General features: G+C 42.9%; 1 pseudogene across 1 annotated transcript; it reads right to left on the reverse strand.

The window, feature by feature from the left end:
* Window positions 1-233: 233 nt before the first annotated feature.
* LOC309822955 (large ribosomal subunit protein uL5-like) lies at window positions 234-746 on the reverse strand (annotated as a pseudogene). The gene has a single exon. The product of its transcript is annotated as a large ribosomal subunit protein uL5-like (transcript).
* Window positions 747-8,616: the final 7,870 nt, after the last annotated feature.

The raw sequence follows: 8,616 nt of genomic DNA on the forward strand, positions 1-8,616 counted from the left end.
CCACCAGGGAAGCCCGTGATATCTCATTTTAATTTCCAGTTCCCTAACGATCTATGATGTTGAGCATCCATCTTTTCCTATGCTTATTTGCCATCTGCGTATCCCTTCTTTTTTACTGAAAACTTTTTATTGGCTTCTGTTTTACTTAAATTTTTTTCATTGATATATATTTGACATTTTATATTAAATTAGTTTCAGGTGTACTTTATTGGCCTTTGGATAGAAACGGGAATTTATTTGCCAGGAAGGATGATCCCATCATACTTCTGCTGGAACCAGCACATGGCCTCCTATTTGCTGATTCTGTGTTTGGCCCCAATGCAACCTGTTCTTCACTTCTGTGATGCTGAAACCTGGCCTACCCAACACCACACAGAAGTCCAGACCATAGATACCAGTGCTTGGGTCACATTTGATCCCCAGATCGATGTGTTTCTGGATCCCAAAACCAAAGTTTCCAGTATCTGAGCAATTCTTTCTTTCTTAACTCATACTTCATGCCTTTAGACTTCTCTCCAGGGTTTCTTCTGCCTTGGCCTCACAATGGATGGCAATCTTTTCATTTCTCCTGATGCCAAAGGACCTGATGGTGTATCTAGCTTTGGAGAACACAGAGGTCTGGCCGGTGAGCTGCTCCAGGCCTGAGGCTGCCCGGCTCAGTCAGTCTCCACTCTGCCCCACACAGATGTTGAGGCAGAGCTTACAGATGCAAAGTTCCCGCATAGGCTCTCCTTTTCACTCTGATCCTGAGCCTTGGTGGAGAATGGGAAGAGTATCTGTGTATCTTCTTTGGTGAGGTGTCTGTTCAGGACTTTTGCCCATTCCTTAATCAAGTTTTTTTTTTTGTTGTTGAATTCTAAATGTTCTTTGTATATTTTGGATAACAGTCTTTCACCAGAGATGTCTTTTGCAAACATTGTCTTCCCATCTGTGGTTTGTTTTCTCATTCTCTTAACAGTGTCTTTTGCAGAGGTATTATTTATTTTTTCATTCAAGAAAGTCTATTCAACTGAGGGGACTACTCAGTAGACAAGAAGATCCCTGCCTTCATAACACCTACACTTTAATGGAGAAAATGACAATAAACAAATAAATGAATAAACATATGACAGGCATTTAAGTAGACATGGTTGGGGAGAAAATTTAAACAGGTTAAGGAGCTAGAGAGTGACTAGAGAAAGATCACTCTGGCTGCTGTGTAGACCTAACGTGGCCCAAAGTAGAATCAACCATAGTGGGAACAAGAGCAGGGGTGGGGACACCAGGTGGTAGTGTATTGCAGTCATACAAGCAAGAGATATGTGGGTATGGATTAGGGAGGGAGCTGTGGAGAAATATCCAGATTCTGGACACTAGCTTTTTTTTGGCTGCACCACATGTCTTGTGGGATGTGGGATCTTAGTTCCCTGACCAGGGATTGAACCTGGGCCCTTGGCAGTAAGAGCTCCAAGTCCTAGCCACTGGACTGCCAGGGAATTCCCTGGACACTAGTTAAAAGTGGAGTTGAACCCTATCCATTAAACCATTGATGTCTCTGTTGAAAAAAAAAAGTGGAACTGACATACTTGCTCATGGATTGGATGTAAGAGAAGTAAACGATTCAGGCATGAAAGCTAGGTTTGGGTCTAAGCAATCAAGTGAATGGTGGTAAAACTGGCGGGGGTGTGGGGAAGGAACAGGATAGGCAAGGACCAGATCTGGGCATGGGACACTCAAGTGACAATTCGGGTGGAGATGTTCGAGCAGGCCATTGTGATTCAACTTGAAAAGTTAGCGTTGGAGCTATACATGTGACTCTTCCACGTATGAGAGCATGCTGGATATCTCTGCAGGCCTTCCAGATTCTGTCTCCACTCTGCTCCCTGTCTCCGTATACACTAATCCATAGGGATTAAGTCAGTGGACTCCAATCTTCTGGTTTCCAGCAGATTCAACCCGCCGGCAGCAGATCAGAAGAGAGGAGAGCAAGGTGGGATAGCTTATTCTCCAACTCCCTCCCTGCAGTTCTCCTCAGCTGCCTGAGCCTCTCTGTGAAAATTTACAGCTCCTGTCAGGCAGGCTTCCACACAGCTGTCTCTCCAGATGCAGTAACTGCTCTGTCCCTTCACCCCTCCTTGTCCTTGGGTGGAAACAGCTCCTCCCCTTATTTGCCTGAGAGTACTGCTGTCCTTACACTTTTACAAATAGTCCCTTTAGTGAGCCCTGCTTGAATTACTGTAATTTGACTGTGCCATCTGTTTCTTGTTGGGTCCTTGACTGAATTTAAAAACCTGAGATTGGAAAAGAGCACTTAGGGAGTGAGAAGAGATACAAGAGAAAAGAGATTTGAGGATGGACTCCTAGGACAGTCTTATTTAGAAGCTGGAAAGAGGAGGTGGGTTCCACAAAGCAGAGGTCAGAGGGATCGGAAGAAAAACAGGAACACGTGGTGGTGTCCGGGTGGTGGCTCAGTGAAGACAGGTGCAAGAAAAAGCTCTCCTACAGTGCCCCAAGCCACCACTGCTCTGGGACTCCCGGAACCTCTTGCTGCCCTCCTTATCACTCCTGACTCCTTGCCTCAGGTGAATTCTCTCTCATGGGTCTTGAAATTGCTTTGTAATTTGGCTTCCGACATTCCCAGGTCAGCTGATATGTTATACGTATCTCAATCCTAAGGTTTGAGTCTTCCTCGGAGGCTCTCAGCAGCTGTGCAAATGTACAGATGCGTTAAGTATGGGAGGGGGGGAAACAGAGTGAAACCGCCAAGGAACGCACACACAGGCACACCCAATTACACCTGCCTCAGGCACTATTCTGTGACTATGGCCAGGGCAGGAACTATTTTATATTCACTCTGATGCTGAGTACTGAACATAACAACCAGTACACAGTGGCAGCTCAGTACATTGTTTTGGATGAATTAATACTTTTTTAAGACATGGCTTATCATGATAGACTATGCTTTTGGTGCATGAAGGCCCCTTTACAGACTTGACAACTAATTCCTTGAATTGCCGTATTATAATATGTCCCTGATTATGCTTTTGTATGCTATGTAATGCCTGGGTGTGAATGCACTTTTTTTTTTTTTTCTCCAAACAGAATTGTATTGAGAAGATGACAACATGAACTCTGAAGAAACAAAGGCTATGGATTTTGGTCACTTGGGCTCTAGGGCCCTCAGATAAATATATTACTACTGTACTTCTAAGAACAATTCTCTTTGTTTAAAGTGTGAGACTGCTATTCACTAATATCTTGATGCCATTCCCAGAAATCATGCTTCATGTAATTGGCAAGTTTTTGCAAAGGCTGTTCGCTATTTGCAGCCTCTGTATTAGTGTTCTTGACTGATTTCCTCAACTCTGACTCAGTGCAGGTGAAGAAAAAAATCTCCCTCTTTTACAAAGTGGAGTTTGAATCCTGGCTGTGCCAACTTCACAAGCAGTAACCTTGTGAAAGACCTTAACTGCATTGAGTCTTAGTTTCCTTATCTGTAAAATGGGATTAATAGTACAGTTGATCCTCATTACTTACAGAGTCTGTGTTTGCGAATTCATCTACTTGTTAGAATTTATCTCTAACTCCAAAATCAATACTTGCAGCACTTGTGCAGTCATTCACAAACATGTGCTGTGCAACAAAAAATTTGAGTTGCTCAAGACGTGCGTTCCCAGCTGAGTTCATACTGTAAACCGGTAAACTTTTTATGGCCTATTTAGTGCCATGTTTTTGCATCTATGTGCTTTTTCTTGGTGGTTTTGCTATTTAAAATGACTCCCAAGCATAGTGCTGAAGTGCTGTCCCAGTGTTCCTAAGCACAAGAAGGCCGTGATGTGCCTTACAGAAAAAATACAGATGTTAGTTAGGCTTTGTTCAGGCATGAGTTATGGTGCAGTTGGCTGTTAGTTTAATGTTAATGAATCAACAATGTATATTAAATAAGGTGTCTTTAAACAGAAACACACATAAAACAAAGTTATGTGTTCACTGGTTCATTGACAAAAATGTTGTGATCAGAGGCTCGCAGGAACCTAATCCTGTACTTCCCTTAGAAGAAATGGTTCAGTATATTGGCTAATTCAGTGTTTGCACAGAGTTTATAAAAGATAGTTAGAATTAGGATTAGGGTGCCCCTTAAAGACCTCATTTTAACTTAATTACCTCTTTAAAGAATGTATCTCCAGATAAAGTTACATTCTGAGATCCTGGAGATTAGGACTTCAACATACAAATTTTGGGGGACCCAATTCAGCCCATGACACCACCTATCCATCCTCATTTCCCACACCTGATTCTCTAGCCAGCCAAACTGTCCACTTGTCATTCCCTGAGGTTTCCTTGCCAGGTTCCTGGACTTTGTTCATAATACTGTGTCCTTACAGCATCCCCTATCTCTGCATATCTAAGTCAACTCTGCTTTTCAAAAATGAGAATATTGACAAGTGCTCATTAAGGGGGTAATTAAGTTAAAATGAGGTCTTTAAGACTCATTGGTCCTAATCTAATATGATTGATGTCCTTATAAGAAGAGAAAATTTGGACACAGACATGGGTGCACACAGAGGAAGGACCATGTGAAGACAGAGATAGAAGGTAGTCATCTACAAACCAAGGAGAGAGGCTGACATCTTGATCTTGGATTCCTCTGCCTCCAAAACTATGAGAAATACATTTCTGTTGTTTACAGTTGACCCTTGAACAATACGGGTTTGAACTGCATGGATCCACCTACATGTGTATTTTTTTCAATAGTAAATACTGCAGTGTTACATCATCCCCGGTTGGTTGAATCCCAGGTGCAGAACCACATATACGGATGAACTGTGTATAGGGAGGACCAGCTATGAATTATACTCGGATTTTCAAATGCACAGAGGGTGGGTGCCCCTAATCCCTGCATTGCTCAAGGGTCAACTGTATAAGCTACTCTGTTGACGGTATTTTGTTATAACAGCCCAAATGGACAAGGACACCAGGCAAAGGAGTTGGGGTTGGATTCTGTAGTTAGTGTGAGCTACTGAATTTTTTAAAGAGTGATCCATGCTGTGCTTCAAGAAAGGAACTGGAACCATTTTCTGAAGAGAATGAGCTAAAAAGGGGAGAGGCAGGAGGCTGGGTAGGTTATCGCTGTTAGAGCGATTCTTACAGGTTTATGCACCTATAGTTGAGACTTTTATAAAACAGTGTATTGTAAGGCCCTGTTATAAAAGGCTGTTCAGGATAGTAGTAGAACAAAAAGGTCAAAGAGTCTGGGACAAGGCCAGGCGAACACTCTCTAACAAAACAATGATATTGCATGGGTTCTGGAAACTTTTGCAATAGCATGTTTGAAATTTTCAGTGGGGCCATGAGGACTACAAAAGAATTTTGCAGCAATGACCCCTGAGCATAAGATGTACTATTCCCAAGTGTGATGAGGATATCACTGTGGATATGAAATATTGAGATCTGGCTTGTGAAAATAACAGGTCTCTAGGAAACATTCAACAGAGAGTCCTGAGCTGATGTATGTGCCTGGACAAGAGGTAGCAACTGAAAACTTACTTCATTTTGTATCTTTTTACTTCATTTTGTTTTGGGCCGGCTGGAGTTTTATCATCCTAGGGAAACTGTGGCAATGATTGCATGAGTCTGCAAAGCAGATAATAAAAGCCAGAACTAGTAGCTGTGTTTATAGTAAGGAGGGTATAGTTTAGAGAGGTATCATAGGGTGGTATTGATAAGACACAGTAACTAATTGGATCTGAGGGTACAGAGGAGAGAAGCTGAGATTGCCCAGAATAGCTCAGAGTTTGAATTGAGTAGAATAATTTCACTTTTGGACAAGTTGTGTTTGAGGTACATTTCCAACTGGGGCATGTGAATGCAAAAGTCTAGCAGGCAAAGACTGGAATGTATAGACTTGAGAGCTATTTGCCTGTGGGTGACAGATAAAGCCAAAGGAATAGATACCAGGAATCTGCAGTGGAAGAAAAGACAGGTAGAGGCTGTGAACAGCTGTTCCCAGGCTGCAGTGGAAAGAAGTGGAGACCCAGGAGTGATCAGAGATATAAGAGGAAAACCGGGACACAAAAGCCACCAGCGGAGGAACAAGTGATACAGTTAAGTTTGGAAAGAGATGGATAGATGAAAATCTATCTAGGAATAGGGTTAACGTGGAGGACACTCAAGAGAGATGAATTTCATTTCAGAGAAGTGAAAGGCTAGCTCATCTTAGGGAGTGGGAAAGGAATTACGGAGAATAGAGAATGTTTGGAATATGCACCATGAGGAGTACACTAGGAAGTAAATAAAGCTGAGCAAAAGGATTGCTGATCCCAGTGAGAATTCAGTTGATATTCTCTAAGGTAAAAGTGTAAAGGAAAATTGTATGGTTTCCTGATGTTTCCCTTAATGCTTTGCAGCTGTTTTAATCAGCACTTTTTCAGTTGCAAGCGACAAAAATCTCAATTCAAAATAGATTAAAGGAAAAAAGGAAATTTATTGGCTTACATAACAGGAACATCTAAAGAGCATAATGACTTATGACATGGCTACATCCAGAGCCTCAAAAAATGTCATCAAAACTATGTTTTTCTCCATTGTTTAGCTCTGCTTTCCTAAGTAACCACTGCCAGCTCCAGAATACAGTCTACCTGCTTTAGCAAGCCCCCACAAAAAGAACATTTCTCTCCCAATTTTCCAGCCAAACCCTAAAATAGACTACAGTTGGCCCAACTTGGGTAATGTGACCACCACTGGACTAATCACTGGGGCCTAGGAGATGGGATAGTTTGACTGCCTGGGTCTGAGTCATACACTCACTCACACCTGAAGTCATGAATTACATAAACCCAAATTGAGGAAGGGGTGGTTTTCAAAGGAATGCTGTCAGGTGAAACAACCAGGTCCACTACAGACCAGGGAGATGAGAGGAGAAAACAGATGGGAAGATCAGTATCTGTCAGGATAGGTTAGGTTAGGTACAATAACAACCTCCTAATCTCAAATGCTTAAAACAACATAGATTTATTTCTTCTGTTGCTACGTGTCCATTGTCAGTCGACTGGGGCCACTCTCCTCACTCAGAGTGTGCTGTAGATCATGGAGGCGAAGGGAAGGAGAATGTGGTAAAGGAAGCATTCTCTCTTAAAGCTTCTGCCTGGAAACGAGACTTTTCACGATTATATTTCATTGGCCAGAGCAGAGGGGTTGGAGAAGTAAGACCCTACCAGTTACCTAGAGGGAAGAGAACTGGAAGTTTTGTAGATGGTCCTAATGATGACCCCAGGGACTAACCAAGTTTGGAATATTGGCAGAGAGAAGGTGGCAGAGAAACCAAGACATGAGAGGATCTAAAATGTTTGGAATGTCCTGGAGCAGTGAGGGAAGGAAATAATGCAAGAAAAAAGCAGAGAGCCTGTGGGGTGAGCTACTGGAGAACAAAGGGAGAAGGAAAACCCAACTGGATAGCAGTGAGAGAGTGGTAGAAAGCATGGGGGCTATTATATCTCATTGCGTAGCTGGTCACAGAAAAGTTCATTGCAGCTTGGTGGGGTAGACCGAAATGAAGCTGGACCAGTCTACTTGGGTGAACAGGTGCCGAGGATAAAGACCCAGCTGTCGGTACTGGAAGAATGTCCAGCCAAGCAGGCAGAACACAGTAGTTAGGAAATATGTGAACCTATCAAAGTCAGGGTCCAAGTGACTGCTCAGCCTCAGGACGGATGTGGCCGCTGGATTCTAGACGCAGGTAATGTTCAGAGTTGAGATGACACAGAGAGGCAGGTTTCAAGTGCCAGGAAAGTTTGCCACAGCCTTGAACTGGGGGGAGGAGAGAGGTCAGGGCCCCTGGAGGCCTATGGGGAGAGGAGACTGTCACAGGCCTTAAACAAAGGTGAGCAAGATGAAAACCAATTTTATTCCTTGGTAACTTCTTGACATCAAGTCGAAGCCCAGTTTCTAGAAATGAAAAATAAAGTCAGAGTTCAACTGCAAGAAGGTCTATTTGCTTTTGAGCTTTCCAAATGGCGATGCAGAGCTTCCCAAAGCCTTTGACCATGGAAGGTCAGGGCAGAATCAATGAGTGAGTGTTACTGGACCCAGCTGGCAAGGAGAGGAGGCATGTGAAGATTAAGGAATTATGTTGATCCTGGTAAGAATTGTGAGGTCAGAATGTTGGAAAGATTGTATGCAGCTGTTGAGGTTGATGGCGATAGATAGGGTAGAGAGAAGGACTGAAATCCTGAAATGATCAAGGAAAGTGGAGAGTATCCTGAATTTCCATAGATAATTAGAGAAGGTAGGGGAAGGGACGTGTAAGTGAATGGCTTGGGCTTCCTTCCAAAACACATATGGTATTGAAAGCAGTGGTGGAGAAAAAGTAGGGAAGTAGCAATTAAATAAAATATACCAATTCCTCCTTCCCCTGTGAGCACTGGGGAAACACAATGGGAAGTGGGCTACATTAGAGATGACAGTGGTATTGGTGGAAAACCAAACTTTAATCATAGTTAGTCATGAACTATATTTAAGAGAAACTGTGTTCAAGGATGTAGGGGAGCTTCTTGATCTTAGAATGGGGAGTTCCTAATGCCCGAAAGAAGATCCTAGTTAAAGACCAGGCATGGGGGATATGAGAATGGATGGAACCAA

This window comes from Grampus griseus, assembly GCF_964374135.1.
Source record: "Grampus griseus genome assembly, chromosome: 5".
Lineage (NCBI taxonomy): Eukaryota > Metazoa > Chordata > Mammalia > Artiodactyla > Delphinidae > Grampus > Grampus griseus.